Genomic DNA, 17248 nt, shown 5'->3' with positions numbered 1-17248 from the left:
ATTTTTGGTAAAAAAACGCAATAATCGTTTATCGGTTGGTTTGCGCAAAATTTATAGCGTTTACAAAATAGGGGATAGTTTTTTTGCTTTTTTTTTTTTTTTAACTACTAATGGCGGCAATCAGCGAGTTTTTTTTTTTTTTTTTTTTTTTTTTCTCGTGACTGCGACATTATGGCGGACACTTCGGACAATTTTGACACATTTTTGGGACCATTGTCATTTTCACAGCAAAAAATGCATTTAAATTGCATTCTTTATTGTGAAAATGACAGTTGCAGTTTGGGAGTTAAACACAGGGGGCGCTGTAACATTTAGGGATCACTGTGTGTGTTTACTAGTGTAGGGGGGTGTGGCTGTAGGAATGACATCATCGATCGGATCTCCCCTATAAAGGGGATCACCCGATCGATGCACCGCCACAGTGAAACACGGGGAAGCCGTGTTTACACACGGCTCTCCCCGTTCTTCAGCTCCGGGGAGCGATTGCGACGGAGCTGCTAAAAACAAATAGCCGCGCCGTCGTCCCGGATCGCTCCCCGAGCGGACCTGACCTCCGCATGTACCGGGGGGGCTCCCGATCGGACCCCCCCCCCCCACGTCTAGCAGAGGACGTACATGTCCGTGCCATTCTGCTGACGTATATGTACATGAGGAGGTCGGGAAGTGCTTAAGCAAGCAGGCTTCAAAACGTATTAACAACTTAAGGACCCCTTCACGCTGATATATGTCGGCAGAATGGCCTGGCTGGGCACAAGCACGTATCTGTACGTCCTCTTAAAGAGCCCAGCTGTGGGGTCGCAAGCGCGCCGCCGACTCGCTAGCAACCTGGTCGGAAGCTCCGTGACTGCGGGACCCGATCGCCGCCGGTGTCCCACAATCGGTCACAGTAGCTGAAGAACGGGGGGAGGTGTGTGTACACACCTTCCCTGTTCTTCACTGTGGCAATGTCAGTGATAGTCTTTCCCTATAACAGGGAACAGACAATCACTGACGTCACATGTCCAGCCCCACCCCCTACAGTTAGCAACACATATGAGGTTACACTTAACCCCTTCAGCACCCCCTAGTAGTTAACTCCCAAACTGCAATTTTAATTTTCACAGTAACCAGTGAATTTTTATAGCACCTTTCGCTGTGAAAATGACAATGGTCCCGAAAAATGTGCCAAAATTGTCCGATGTGTCCACCATAATGTTGCATGAAAAAATTGCAGATCATCCCCATTTTATAGTAAAAAAAAAATGACAAAACTATCCCCTATGTTGTAAACACTATAAACTTTGCGCAAACCAATTGATAAACGCTTATTGTAATTTTTTTTTTTTTTTTTTTTTTTTTTTTTACAAAAAATGTTAGAATACGTATCTGCCTAAACTGAGGAAAAAACATGTTTTTATAGCTTTTTTTGGGGATATTTATCATGGTAAATATTGCATTTTTTTTCAAAATTGTTGCTCTTTTTGTTTATAGCGCAAAAAATAAACCAGAGGTGATCAAAAGAAAGCTATATCTTTGGGGGAAAAAGACACACATTTTGTTGTGGAGCCACGTCGCACAACCGCGCAATAGTCAGTTAAAGCGACGCAGTGACGAATCGCAAAAAGGGGCAAGGTCCTTAACCTGCATAATGGTCTGGGTCTTAAGTGGTTAAAGCCTGCTATAAAAAGGAACTTGTTTTAGTGGGTAGTGTTGTGCTATCTAATCTGTCCCTTTCTATGCTATTCTGTGCTTTCCTCCCCTCTTGTCGCTATTGGTAACTGGCAGTAATGCCGGTGAGCAGAATTAGTGGCATCCCCTCTGTTATAACAAGGTATACCACACAGTGTAAATTTTTGTTTAAAATTATGCCTTCTTTCAGATTGCCTCTGTGCAGTCACTTGACCGCCCATCACTCTTCTCCCTGATCGAAGTGCTACAGAGGGGGTAGTGTAAGGACAAAACAGTGGTCATGTGACCTGGCTGCTCCTCAGTCCCTCCTGCTGAAGCCCTTAGATCAGGGAAGGAGGGCAGCATGAGGTCACGTGATCCCAGACTATCTGAAATAAGGTGTTTATCGGCATTGCTTTAAACAGATCTTTACACTATGTAGTATACCTTGACATAACAGGGTGGGTTGGCAGCAGGGATTTGTTTTCAGCAGGAACTGGGGGGGGGGGATTGCCTCCAGCACTGAATGTATGCAAGGGCTAGTGGGTTGTCCTGGAGAAGCTATTGCTGCTGGGTGATCTACAGGAGGTATTGTCACTGAGGGGGCCCCAATGTTTTTGGGGGTCATTTTGTTGCTGAGAGGGGTCTACTTGCGGCTGTCACCGCATCCCTTTAAACCCAAACATATTATACAGGTTCTCTGGCTTAAGATGGTATTTAAACTTTGTGTTTTAGCTGCATTAAATTGGCCTTAGAACCTGTGTAATTCATGTGTTTGGGTCTAAAGGGATGAGGTGGCAACCTTGGGACTACTGTTGAGGTAGGGGTCTATTATTTCATGGAGGATCTATTGTTTCTGGGAGGGAGGAAGAAGGATCTGTTGCTGGCTGCAAGGGATCTGTTATTGCTTTTCATTATTTCTAAATGCTATACACATTACTTGGTACCACAAAATGATGCTCAGGTCTGTTTTTTAGAACAGACTGTACTGGAGGTAGGGAGTGGAACCAAGAGACGGTGCTTAAAGGTGGGTAGAGACCACGGGGTGACTCATAGGTGGGGAGTACCTGCACCTATTCTCTGGGGGGGAAATCCTGACTGGCAGTAATCCTACTTTAACTTTATAGACACTTTAAAGTGGCTATTGGCATGCCATTAGGATCTGTATTCAACACTTGCTGTGAGAATATATATAGGAAATTCTTGTGCTAAACCGCAAGCTAAGTGAAGCTGCTAACACCAAAACAAAGGCCAATGTGTAGCACTAAAAATTCATAAACTAATATGACATTGTTAAATGGAAAAAACAATATATGAATGTGTGAACACAACATATGTAATAAAATCATAAAGGTGAAAAACCAAATGAGGACACCAATATAGGGAACCTCATTAGGCGAGTGTCCGTCAAAGAAAAATAACTCAATGTCCATATCATATCCTGATCTCTAACTACAATTTAATGACTGCCCTGGCATACCTCTTCAAGGTAGTAGTCCCATGCTTGGGTGGGCTTTCTGGAAATCTTGTGTATTCTTCACACAATTCACAGCATGTCTTGCCCAAGGGCTGATGCAAGGCCAGTGAACAAGTGAGGGTAGGCCCCAAACCCAGCCTTCTTCTGTTCTAACAGTGAACATTATGTGGTGATTGCGGCAAATTCGAAAAGCCATGGAACACCGTTAAAGTCTATGGGACACTAACATGAAGAACCAAAAGTGCTAATCTTAAAGGCTTATATGCAAGTTATTGCCATAAAAAGTGTATAGGGACCTGGGTTCTGCCCCAGGGGACAGGTCTGGTATGACATTTAAGGGGAACCCTGCACCAATTTTTTTAAATAGTGTAGCCCCCCCCCCCAAATCCATACCAGACCATTATCTGAGCATATAACCTGGCAGGCCACAGGAAAAGAGTGGGACGAGAGCATCCCCCTCCTGAACTGTACCAGGCACATGCCCTCAACACAGGGAAGATGTTTTGGGGTCCCATCCCCACAACCCTTTCCAGGTGGTTGTGGGGGTCTGTGGGTGGGGGGCTTATCAGAATCTGGAAGCCCTTTTTAACAAGGGGACCCCCAGATCTTGCCCCCTATGTGAATGGGTATGGCCCACCAATTCACCAGAAAAGTGTAAGAAATTGTATAAATGACAAGAGACACACTGCGACAAGTCCTTTTATTAAATAATAAAAATGTCCCGCAATGTAAATCCATCTACGGTGCCGGATGGACGGAAAAAGAAAATACCACAACAACTCCGCCTCCATGGGAGGCTCCTGCTGACTGACGCTTCTTCCTGATGACAGCTGTTATATAGCTGAAAGTGGGGCCACCCTCTGATGTAAACGGGTGACCCCCCCACCTTCCTCTGGATTTGTGTTTCTTTTTTTTTTTCCTCGGTCCTTTAGGCGCTGATGGATATACATTTTTTAATAACGGATTTGTTCCAAAGTGTCTCCTTTAATTTTTACTATGACACTTTTTTGGTGCATACCCCATACCCATTCACAGGGTGGGATAGAATCTGGGGGTTCCCTTGTTAAAGCAGGGTTCCAGATTCCGATAAGCTCCCCGCCTGTAGACTCCCACAACCACCAGGCAAGGGTTGTGGGGACGAGGTCCTTGTCCCCATCAACGTGGGGACAAGATGTTTTGGGGTTCCCAAAATCTTTTTTTTTTTTGGCGCAGGGTTTCCCTTAAAATCCATACCAGACCTGAAGGGTCTGGTATAAATGGTCTGGAAATAGACTGGGGGGGGGGGGGGGGGGAGACCCATGCTGTTTTTTTTTTTCAATTATTATTTTTTTTATATTGTCGGAATCTGACAATACATTAGAGCCGCAAGCAGTTTTATATGACTTTTTTTCCTTTTAGAAATGTAATTTTGCTGTGGGACAGTTCTAAACATGGGAAAGATGTGCCACTTTACAGGCACACTATAGACACCCCCCACGTACGATATTTAAAGGAATATTTCATTTTTTTATTGTTTCACTTTAATGATTATTAAAATCACTGCTCCTGAAAAAATTTCAGTTTTTAAAAACGTTTTCTTTTTTGCATATGACCCGGGTCCCCAAACACGTTTTGGCAATAACTTGCATATAAGCCTTTAAAATTAGCAATTTGATTTTTCATGTCTGTGTCCCATAGAATTTAACGGTGTTTACTTGTTCGTACAAACATTTTTTGCATGTTTTGGTGCGAACCAAACTGGGGGGTGTTCGGCTTGTCCCTACTGGTGAGCAGGCTGGATCCAAAAAGCTTGGGAACTGAGACAAACGTTGACCCCCCCCCCCCAGCCTGGACCGAACACTAGCTAACTAATACAGTTGTAGGTAACCTACCAAAAAATAGGTATTTTTTTTATGTAAACAATGTTTTATTTTTTTCTCACTAATAATTTTTCAGGGACCATAGCAAGGTCCCTATAGTCCAGCAATTACTGTTCTCTTGGTGTTCTGAGTATGTATAAAGATGACTCTTGACTGATCCTCTCCTTTGTAAATATTTGAAGGCATGGGACTGAGCTGCAGTTTCACTTATTTCTTACTGAACAGATTTTCTATATTCAAGGAGATGAAAATTCTTAAAGATGATCTCTCAGCTACACAATTTAAAGGTTCCTCTATTTTGTCTTTTCTGCAATCAATGCGTGTGTTTTCTTCCCCCCCCCCCCTTTTTTTTTTAACCAAACATTAAATAAAATTTCAACAAATTACAATGTTTAAACATAACAATAATATACTGTGTACATTTAATATTCTGAGTTTCTGTTCTTAATGCATATCTATATCCAAAACCAAATATTTTCTTTATTTTGCGTTTTTATTATACAGGTAGTTTATTTTCACAGTGTGATCCTGCCAGTAGCACATTTGCTGTCCTCCACTTATTTTTACTCAATGTGAAAATTTTGGCTTTTGGGATGATACACCCCCTAATACATTTTTAGCCTATATTGATACAGTCAGTATTAGCCAACAGTACAGTATGCTGCAATATATGTGGATAAAGAATCCCCCTTTTCTTTAAATGCAAATTCGACTAGACAATAGACATATCAGCTTTGATCACATCACACCTTATCTGCATAATTTTGTAAGGTCAGTAAACTGGAATACTGAAGTAGGTCAGCATGTATTGTTGTTTTAGTTTACCTTTTTCCTAAAACATACGTTTGAAAGACAATTTGAGTGTAAAATTCAGCTTGAGCTATTGACCTGTGTAAATAACATACTTTTTTTCAACCAAGGTTTATTTTGTTTGGCTGTGAAAATATGAATTGTTTACTGTATATGCAATAATTCATATTTATTTGAGCAAAAAGATATAAGCCAAGTTTTTCAGACTTTTTTTTTTTTTTTAAGGCTGAAAATACCCCCCCCCGGCTTATACTCGAGTCAGTGTACCTGAAATTGACAGGCTGCGGGCGTCCATTCATTGTTTAAAAATCGCGGTCTCCTCCTGGTCCCTTCCGTGATAAACATTTCTCAGCAGACACAGTTCCGCCTATCAGGGACGTTCTCTCATCCTCGGACTCCGTTTCCCAGCAGACACTGTGTTCAGTCAATCACGGATGTCTTTTCATCCTCGGACAAGAGGACGTCCGTGATTGGTGGAACACTGAACACAGTGTCTGCTGGAAAACTGACTCCGAGGATGAGAGAACGTCTGTGATGGGCGTTTCTCAGCAGACACAGTTCTGCCTATCAAGGACATTCTCTCATCCTCGGAGTCAGTTTTCCAGCAGACACTGTGTTCAGTGTTCCGCCAATCACGGACATCCTTTTGTCGGACGATGAAATGACGTCCGTGATTGGCAGAACACTGAACACAGTGTCTGCTGGAAAACTGACTCCGAGGATGGGAGAACGTCCGTGATAGGCAGAACTGTGTCTGCTGAGAAACGCCTATCACGGAAGGGACCAGGAGTAGACCGCGACTTTTAAACAATGAATGGACGCCCGCAGCCTGTCAATAATTTCAGGTTCACTGACTCGGACACAGTGAGGCTGGGCACAGTCAGGTGGACACAGTGAGGTTTCAATGGGCACAGTGAGGCTTGTAAATGGGCATTGTTGTCCCTCTTTTCCGCTTACAGTAGCTGCTGCATTCTCACCCTAGGCTTATACTCGAGTCAATACGTGTTCCCAGTTTTTTTTTTTTATGGTAAAATTAGGTACCTTGGCTTATACTCGAGTATATATAGTAGATATATATCTCTCTAGATATAGATGTGTGTGGGTGTGTATGTGTGTATGTGTGTATATATATATATATATATATATATATATATATATATATATATATATATATATATATATATATATATATATATATATATATATATATATATATATATGTGTGTATATGTCTGTGTCTGTTCCTTTTTTTTAAAGTCCCAACTATAATCACTAAAGAAAATTTGACCAAATCACTATAGTACATGCCCATTAAAGATCTAAAACAAAATTTAATGTTTTTCTAAATGTTCATAATTATTATTACATTTATATACATTCCTACAATTTTGTTTTAGATTTGGATTGAGTGCAAGGTTAAATTCCAGTCTCGTTTTCATAGTAATCCATGTCCCGCCCTGGAAGAATCCCTCTCAATATGTAATGTGAAATCCAACTTTTTTTAATGTTTTTATTTACATAAATTTTTATTATTATTTTAAAATAAATATTAACACCAGGTAATGCAAGGTCTGCTTCATTTAGAGAAATTGTAGGGCTACTTATGAACAGGCAAATGAAGTCATTGAAATTAAACATTTATAATTATTTAAGGCTTAGATGAAAAAGCGGACAGGGCAAGCATCTACCTCTGCCAGGCTTCTCCAGCTCAACAGCCCTGCTACAAGTAGAATAAAGGAAACTGGAAGTTTTGTTTCAAAGGTTCACGTAAGGCCATCGTGCCTTGTTTCATGCATGAAGTGCAAACTGAGACTGATAAGTAAGTATTATACACTGCTCAAAAAAAAAAATGAAAGGAACACTTTTTATTCAGAGTATAGCATCAAGTCAATTAAACTCCTGGGATATTAATCTGGTAAGTTAAGTAGTGGAGGGGGTTGTTAATGAGTTTCAGCTGCTTTGGATTTAATGAAATTAACATCAGGTGCACTAGATGGGCAACAATGAGACGACCTCCAAAACAGGAAGGGTTTTACAGGTGGAGGGCACTGAAATTTTTTCCCTACTCCATATTTTCTGACTGTTTTTCGCTAGTTTTGCATTTGGCTAGGGTCAGTGTCACTACTGGTAGCATGAGGCGATACTTGGACCCTATAAAGGTTGCACAGGCAGTCCAACTCTTCCAGCGTGTCAATACTTGCCATTGCCGGGAGATTTGCTGTCTCCCAGCACAGTCTCAAAAGCATGGAGGAAATTCCAGGAGACAGGCAGTTACTCTAGGAGAGCTGGACAGAGCCGTAGAAGGTCCTTAACCCATCAGCAGGACCGGTATCTTCTCCTTTGTACAAGGAGGAACAGGATGAGCGCTGGCAGAGCTCTACAAAATGACCTCCAGCAGGCCACTGGTGTGCATGTTTCTGACCAAACAATCAGAAACAGACTTCATGAGGGTGGCCTGAGGGCCCAACATCCTCTAGTGGGCCCTGTGATCACTGCCTGGTATCATGGAGCTTGATTGGCATTTGCCACTGAACACCAGAATTAGCAGGTCCACCACTGGCACCCTGTGCTTTTCCCAGATTAGAGTATGTTCACCCTGGGCTCATATAACAGACATTAAAGGGTCTGGAGAAGCTGGGGAGAACATTATGATACCTGTAATATCATTCTTCATGATCGGTTTGGTGGTGGGTCAGTGATGGTCTGGGGAGGCATATCAATGGAGGGATGCACAGACCTCTACAGGCTACACAATGGCACCCTGACTGCCATTAGGTATCGGGATGAAATCCTTGAACCCATTGCCAGGCCCTACACTGGTGCAGTGGGTCCTGGGTTCCTCCTGGTGCACGACAATTCCGGGCCTCATGTGGCGAACAAATGCAACCAGTTCCTGGAGGATGAAGGAATTGATACCATTGAATGGCCCCTACGCTCGCCTGACCTAAATCCAATAGAACATCTCTGGGACATTATTTTTCAGTCCATCCAACGCCGCCGGGTTGCACTTCAGTGTGTTAAGGAGCTCAGTGATGATCTGAGAGGAAATACCCCAGGACATCATCCATCGTCTCATGAGGAGCATGCCCCAACGTTATCAGTCATGCATACAAGCACGTGGGGCCATACAAACTACTGAGTACCATTTTGAGTTGTTGCATTGAAATATTAGCAAAATTCACTACCCTCCTGCATAATTTTTTCACTTTAATTTTTGGGGTGTCCTTGACTTCAGCCCTCTGTGGGTTTATAATTTTCATTTCCATCAAACAATGTGGCATCCTTTCATTCCTAACACATTACCCCAGGGCCGTCTTAATAGCATCATGGGCCCCTGGGCAGAGTAATGCTCTGGGTCCCCTACAAGGGAGACAGGTAAACATACATCAAGTGGGTGGAGCTTCACATTAACTACATGAACAATCATTCTGTACAACAAAGAAACTGTAAGAATACTACATACATAAATTAACAAAGCTGTCCTGTGCATATAATACATCTGCTAGATTGATGCCTCCCCAGCATTATGGCCCCTCTATGCCCTAGATATCCTCCCAGCACTCTGACCCCTCTACACCTCAGACATACCCCAGCATTCTGACCCCTTTACACCCCAGATATCCCCCAGAACTCTGACCCCTCTACACCTTAGATATCCCCCCAGCACTCTGACCCCTCTACACCTCAGATATCCCCCTGGCACTCTGACCCCTCTACACCTCAGATATCCCTCCGGCACTCTGACCCCTCTACACCCCAGATATCCCCCAGCACTTTGAATCCTCTACACCCTAGATATTCCCCCCAGCACTGTTATCATATACCATAAGATACCCCTTGTATTGTGACCCCATTACATCCCTGATATCTCTACACTGTGGCCCCTCTACAAGCCTTCCTTTGAGTACCGAGCATTCAAGCTGCATGGGGATGGGTCAGAGCATCACTGGCGCTCTGGTCCTGCCCCTTCCTGCTGACTGTGAAATAATAGGTATCATTCTGCACAGCACGGCACACCGCTGACATCCTGCCTCCCCTGTGTATCCATCACTCTCAGTGCCATCATGTGGCCCCCAATGTCGGGGCAGTGTGGCCTCAAGGACCAGCTGCTTTGGGGAAAGTGCAGGTCAGTGCCTAGGTGTGCCCTCTCATTGAGACAGCCCTGCATTACCAAATCCATATCCCTATTGATATCCATCATATTTTTCCCCATTTAGATCGGATGTGTTTTTAAAGTGTTCCTTCAATTTTTTGAGCAGTGTATGTACAAAATGCACCAATATGATCCTATCATTGTATTGATTCCTTGGAAAGAATCCTCCCAGTTTCCTCTGTTCCATATATGTCTACTCTGTTTCTTCACCTTTTGAAATCAAGAGTTTGGATGTATAAAATGCATTTTCAGTATGTTTTAATGTATTTTTTTTTCCTTGTTCATTCCTTTTTTTTCATTACTTCAGTGTAATTTATGGAACGGAACAATGAGCGTGGAATTTTTTCTCTTGGGATACCAGAACCTTGGTGCCGCTAAGAACCTCATATTCTGTTTAATTCTTGGGATTTTTTTGATGACTGTGGCTGGAAACTTTCTGATTATTGGGTTGGTCTCAAAAAGTTCTCAACTTCATTCTCCAATGTACTTCTTTCTTGGCCATCTTGCTACAACTGACCTATTGGTTTCAGTCTGTATTGTACCGTCTCTGCTCAATGTCTTAAAAAAGGATGGTTCCATTATTTCCTTAGGCCCTTGCATCTTTCAACTTTTTCTCTTTTGCGTTTCTGAGACAGTTGAGTGTTTCATACTCACAGTGATGTCCTATGATCGTTACTTGGCAATCTGCTGCCCTTTGCGTTATAGCTCCATTATGAGCAATATACTTCAGCATCATCTTATCTTCTGGTCTTGGTTTTTAGGAACCATGTCCTCCATAAATTTAGCGGCCCAAATCTACATGCTGTGTTACTGTAAAGCCAACATCATTGACCACTTCTTCTGTGATACAGTCGCCCTTCTGGAACTCTCCTGTTCAAACATTTTTGCTGTAAAAGTCCAAGATTTAATAGTTTCAGTGACAGTCACACTTCTCCCGTTTGCATTCATATTTTTAACCTATGTCTGTATATTTGTCACCATCATTCATAGTCCAACCCCAACAGGGAGACAGAAAGCTTTCTCTACGTGCACATCCCACCTTCTTGTTGTCACTGTCTTTTATGGTTCTCTCTTTTCTGTATATGGGTCACCATCTAGTAGTTACTCTGCCAACCTTAATAAAAGCCTGTCTTTAATTTTTACTTTAATTACCCCACTTTTTAATCCTGTTGTCTATAGCCTACGGAGCCAGGAGATAAGGAGTGCCTTTGGGAAACAAATAAGAGAGTTTCAAGCTTACAGAAACTTAGGCCCCATACACACTATTAGATTTTCTGCAGAATTTTGTCTTCAGATGTACCAAAACCATATAATATGAGTTCAAACCTTAACCACTTAAGACCCGGACCAAAATGCAGGTAAAGGACCTGGCCAGTTTTTGCGATTCGGCACTGCGTTGATTCAACTGACAATTGCGTGGTCGTGCGACATGGCTCCCAAACAAAATTTGGCGTCCTTTTTCCCCACAAATAGAACTTTCTTTTGGTGGTATTTGATCACCTCTGCGGTTTTTATTTTTTGCGCTATGAACAAAAATAGAGCTACAATTTTGAAAAAAATGGAATATTTTTTTACTTTTTGCTGTAATAAATATCCCCCAAAAATATATAAAAAAAACGTTTTTTTCTCAGTTTAGGCCGATACGTATTCTTCTACCTATTTTTGGTAAAAAAAAAATCGCAATAAGCATTTATCGATTGGTTTGCACAAAATTTATAGCGTTTACAAAATAGGGGATAGTTTTATTTCATTTTTATTAATATTTTTTTTTTACTACTAATGGCGGCGATCAGCGATTTTTTTCGTGACTGCGACATTATGGCGGACACATCAGACAATTTTGACACACTTTTGGGACAATTGTCATTTTCACAGCAAAAAATGCTATAAAAATGCATTGTTTACTGTGAAAATGCCAATTGCAGTTTGGGAGTTAACCACTAGGGGGCGCTGAAGGGGTTAAGTGTGACCTCATATGTGTTTCTAACTGTAGGGGGGCGGGGCTGGACGTTTGACGTCATTGATCGTGCTTCTCTATATCAGGGAACACACGATCAATGACAGCGCCACAGTGAAGAACGGGGGAGCTGTGTTTACACACAGCTCTCCTCGTTCTTCAGCTCCGGGGACCGATCGCGGGACTCCATCAGCGATCGGGTCCCGTGGCCGCGGTCACGGAGCTTCGGACCGAGTCGCGGGCGCGCGCCCACGACCCACAGCTGGGCATTTAAAGAGGACGTACAGGTACGTGCTTGTGCCCAGCCGTGCCATTCTGCCGACGTATATGTGAAGGAGGGGGTCCTTAAGTGGTTAATTTGAATTTGTATGCAATCAGGCAGGCCCTTGTACTACATGGTTTTGGTAAATCTGGTGGTAACTGGTCATCTATATATATATACACATCACCCAATAATTTTTATTAGTTCCTAGAAGCGAACAAGATTCACTAGTAGTTGTTTCACTGCTCAATTTTCACTTTCATTTTCATCCCCTACACATCATGCATTTTCACTATAAAATCGCATCACAAAGGGCATTTTCATTTATTTATTTATTAGATAATGGGTGTGTATACACTATTATAACAAGTCTTTTATCACTAGATACACACATCTATCTAATTTAATTTAATGCATTTTCTTGATACGGTTCCATTATATTTACAGATAAATTCATATAGTTTCAGACACTTCATTTATATCTTCTTTTAAATAAGAACTACATTTTTGTATCTATATGAATTCTTTTATACGAGAAACATTTATTATATTATTTTTTTATCATACATTTTCCAATAATCCAGACAATTTGGGGTTAAATCTCAGTGATCTCTGAGACCTATTCACACACACACAGATGATTGTAGTTAGGGATTTAGATCTGCAAACCCCATTGGTTAATTAGTTTTGACCTATCAGTGGTTAGCATCGATCACATGTCTTTGAAAGTTTGCTATATATTAGATGTGATGTTTTATAATTGTCAGCTATAATTAAAGCGGGAGTTCACCCGAAATGTTTTTTTAACATTAGATTGATGCTCATTTTGTCAAGGGGAATCGGGTAGTTTTTTTAAAATCGAAGCAGTACTTACCGTTTTAGAGAGCGATCTTCTCCGCCGCTTCCGGGTATGGTCTTCGGGACTGGGCGTTCCTATTTGACAGTCTTCCGACAGGCTTTCTGACGGTCGCATACATCGCGTCACGAGTAGCCGAAAGAAGCCGAACGTCGGTGCGGCTTTATATGGCGCCTACGCACCGACGTTCGGCTACTTTCGTAAAATCGTGACGCGATGTATACGACCGTCGGAAGCCTGTCGGAAGACTGTCAATCAAATAGGAACGCCCAGTCCTGTAGCCTATACCCGGAAGGGGCGGAGAAGATCGCTCTCTAAAACAGTAAGTACTGCTTAGATTTTAAAAAAACTACCCGATTCCCTTAGACAAAATGAGCATCAATCTAATGTTATAGTGCGAAACACGTCAGCTGTTTTACTCCCGTGTAGTGTGCTGTGACTTGTAGTTCATTTTTCCTTTTTTAAATAAAGACAACCTTTAAGGTTTTTTGGAGTGCTGCTGTCCATATTTTCTTTTTACATTTGAGGCCCTTGTACTACATGGTTTTGGTAAATCTGAAGACAAAAAAGTGTGCATGGGGCTTAAGGCTGGCCATAGACAGATCAAATTTCTTTCTGCAACCATGGACAATGTTGACAGGGGAACCCCTCCCGTGGAGTCATTGGGGGTTATTTACGAAAGGCGAATCCACTTTGCACTACAAGTGCAAACTGCACTTGAAAGTTCACTTAAAGTGCACTTGCAAGTGCAGTCACTGGAGATCTGAGGGGTACATGCAAGGAAAATAAAAAACAGCATTTTATTATTTGGATAATAAAATTAGCAGAGCTTCCCCTCATTTTAGATCTACCCCTCAGATTTACAGCGACTGCACTTCCAGGTGCACTTTCAGTGCAAATTCAAGTGCACTTTGCAAAGTGGATTTGCCTTTCGTAAATAACCCCTATTGTGTTCTCCTGGCAGGAGGTTGGGGGAAACTGTCACCGGCGGGAGAACACAGTAATTATGCCTAGCGGCTATAGCAGCTGCTTGCAATAATCACATGTAAAGTCTAGCAGGCTGGTTGTACCCAAGTTGAGCATTTGTACATTAGCCTGCTCATACATGTTTTGAATCTCAGCCAGTTCCTGTTGAACCGACTGAGATGGCAAACTTTATTTAGATATACCTTCAATTTAAGAGGGAAGTTTCAGATAAAAAAAAAAAGATAAGAAAAGAAAATAAATGAACCACTTTGAAGAAAAATAATGGTTAGTGTCCATCTGCTGCCTCACTGCAGCCTGATCTGTGTCCATCTGCAGCCTAAATGCAGCCTATGTGCCCATTTGCAGCCCGTCTCTCAACAATGCAGCCTGATGCCCATTTGCAGCCGCACCATCTTTTGTGCAGTGAGGGAATCACTGAGCTGTCATCTCCTGTTCATTCCGCTCTCAGTCATGTTGGCAGTCACATATACAGTCCCACCTCCGCCATCGGCATTGGACCAGCTCCTGTGATTGACAGAACACTGGTCCAATGCCGGTGATGGAGGCGCGACTGTGTGCGTGAAGTCAGAGCCGAGTGAGAGCTGAGTAAACAAAAGATGACGGCTCAGTAAATTCCGGCGGCGCTCGGCGGTGCTCGTCCCCCTCCTTCCCCTTCGAGTCCGATGTACACTATCGGCATATATAACACGCACCCGTGATTTTCACCCTATTTTCACGGTGAAAAAGTGTTGACTAATATGGTAATTAAAATATATAATTGAGCTTATGTATTTTTGATCTGCAGACAGTGCTGGACTGGGACAAAAATTTGGACCTGGACTTCATCCAGACTGGCCCACTTTGACAGGTCTCTCCCATAGCGGCTGGACGTCTCCTGCACCTCCCCCTGGCCACCCAAGCACCCTCTCCCCCTTCACTAGCCACTAGCCATTCTACTTTATTAAAGTAGAACAGCTGGTACTGGTATTCTTATAGGCAGTACCAGTGGGGAAGCTAGACATTTTTTCACCCGGGGCAAAGAATCATTTAGGTGCCCCCCCCACCTTATGGGACAAGATTAGGCAGAAGTGAGAAACTCCCAGGCCATAGCTGTTGAGTCAGCTGTCTGTCCCCTCCCCCCATGCTCCTCTATCGTCCCCCTGCTCCTCTGGTCCTCCCCCTGCTTCTTTGTTCCCCCCAGGTGAGCGCTGCGGGGAGGGAGAGACAGAGGAGCGGAGGGGGCGGCGGTCCGCTGTCACTGAAACCGGCCCACTGAGCCATCGGCCCACCGGGAAACTCCCTGTAGTCCCAATGGCCAGTCCATCCCTGTCTGCAGAAACACATATCCTACAAAAGAAGGGGTTATATACCACCCGTTATTACTGCTCATGCGGCTGAAAATTGCTCTGTTCCCAGAAGTCTGCTATTAAACTGACTGAAGAGAGGCCACACACAAAAAAGTAGTAAGAAGTAAAGTGACATTTTAAAATCTTCAAAAGTGCAGCTCTAAATGAAAATAAACGAGAATAAATTCATAAACACATAGTCACAAATAAACATGGAAAACAAAATAAATTGTACATACACATAAAAAAAGTGAATGTAAACTCACAAAACATGCTATAGTGCTTCATGCAATAAATAAACAATCACTGTGTAACTCTGAACATAATAAAGTGAACATCCAACAAATCATGCCAATACCAATTGGTGATCAATATTAGTAAAAGTCCACCAATGTGCATTATTAAAAACCCACATTACAGGTTTAAGGCCAAAACACCCTTGAATGTATGCAATGGTAATTGGCAGACTCCGAGACTTCTATAGGTAGACAGCTATACAGTGAAATGCCACCCACTATAACACTTCTGTATAGGTAGGACCTCTGTCTCCTATGGCAACTAATCTTGTACTAGTCGCTAACTGTAGTTGTACATAACTATTGGTAACACTAAACAGTCCTTTACTTATCCCACTGTAGATCTTCACTCGCTGCGCTCCGAGTCTCTCAGTAGACTTACAGATCACAGTCGTCACTGGATCTCCTGAGCTCTTCCACAGCTATCCTACTGTATACGCCTTAAGCGTCACCCCCACTATCCTGCTCGGCCCCTGGTTTGGCACTTGCTGATGCTTTCCCACTTCTTCACTTTCCCTGGCTGGCGAGAAGACTGCTCAGGTACTTGCTTCAGCATACTCACAGTATTCTCTGGTAACAAGGTGGATGGTCCCTTAGTGGCGACAGCTTCCCCTCTACCTCTGACCACAACTGGTTCCCTGAACCTTCACAACTCAGTTGGACTCCAATCCTGCAGTCCCAACGCTACGCGGCTTCTCCTGCTCCTGTATAACACACGCCTACCCAGACAGCCGTCCAGGTGGCACAGAACCCAGTCACCTGACTCCACTCAAATAGATAGACTCTCCCAGCAGGCCAAGAGACTTAAACCCTTGTCTATTGGCTGAGGCACCTCATCCATTCATGATCTGTCCTTGCTATGCCCTTGTCTTATCTAATGTCACCAGCTACAATGCCACCTAGTGACAAAAGAGAGAAGTGCAGCAATTCAAGAATTAGGGGGAAATCAGTGGATCTCCTAACAATTAGCCAGGATAATTACTACCTGGTAAAACTAAATGTGTTAGCAACCCTGCCTAAAAACACCAGGGTGCTACACATAGAAAGAAAACTGCAGCATAAAACAATCCAGAAACATTCAGAATGTGGCTACTGTGCATGATGACATCACATCAATTGCAGCTCTCCGAGTTTCATCATATGATGACGTCGAGTGTGTGGCTAAGTGACAACATCATACATTCCATATATATCTATATACTATATCTGACTATCCCTTGGGCAGATACAAATATACATTGACTAAACACCTCTTAAATGCAGCCAAATCCCTGATCCCGAAGCACTGGAAATCCGATTGCATTCCGACAATCCGAGAATGGTTGTGCTCAGTTGAAGAGATCTAGAGGAAACCTTGGCTATCGCCAAAGATCTAACCAAAAAGTTCCACAAAACATGGCAACATGGTATATATTTAAATAATCATGGGATTACGACAGATTAACCACAGGTTGATAGATCGTCTTTGGGGATTTTTCTATATCTGTTTTTCCAAGGTATGTTACTGTATACCGACTAGACTTTGACCGATGAAATATGTTAGTTATTACCTCCCTTCCAGTGATAATTCCCTCATAATTGCTTCTTCCTATCTACTTGAATTGAACTCTAATTTCCTG

The sequence above is a fragment of the Rana temporaria genome, chromosome 3 (assembly GCF_905171775.1).
Source record: "Rana temporaria chromosome 3, aRanTem1.1, whole genome shotgun sequence".
Classification (NCBI taxonomy): domain Eukaryota; kingdom Metazoa; phylum Chordata; class Amphibia; order Anura; family Ranidae; genus Rana; species Rana temporaria.
Note: the sequence above shows the minus strand (reverse complement) of the source record.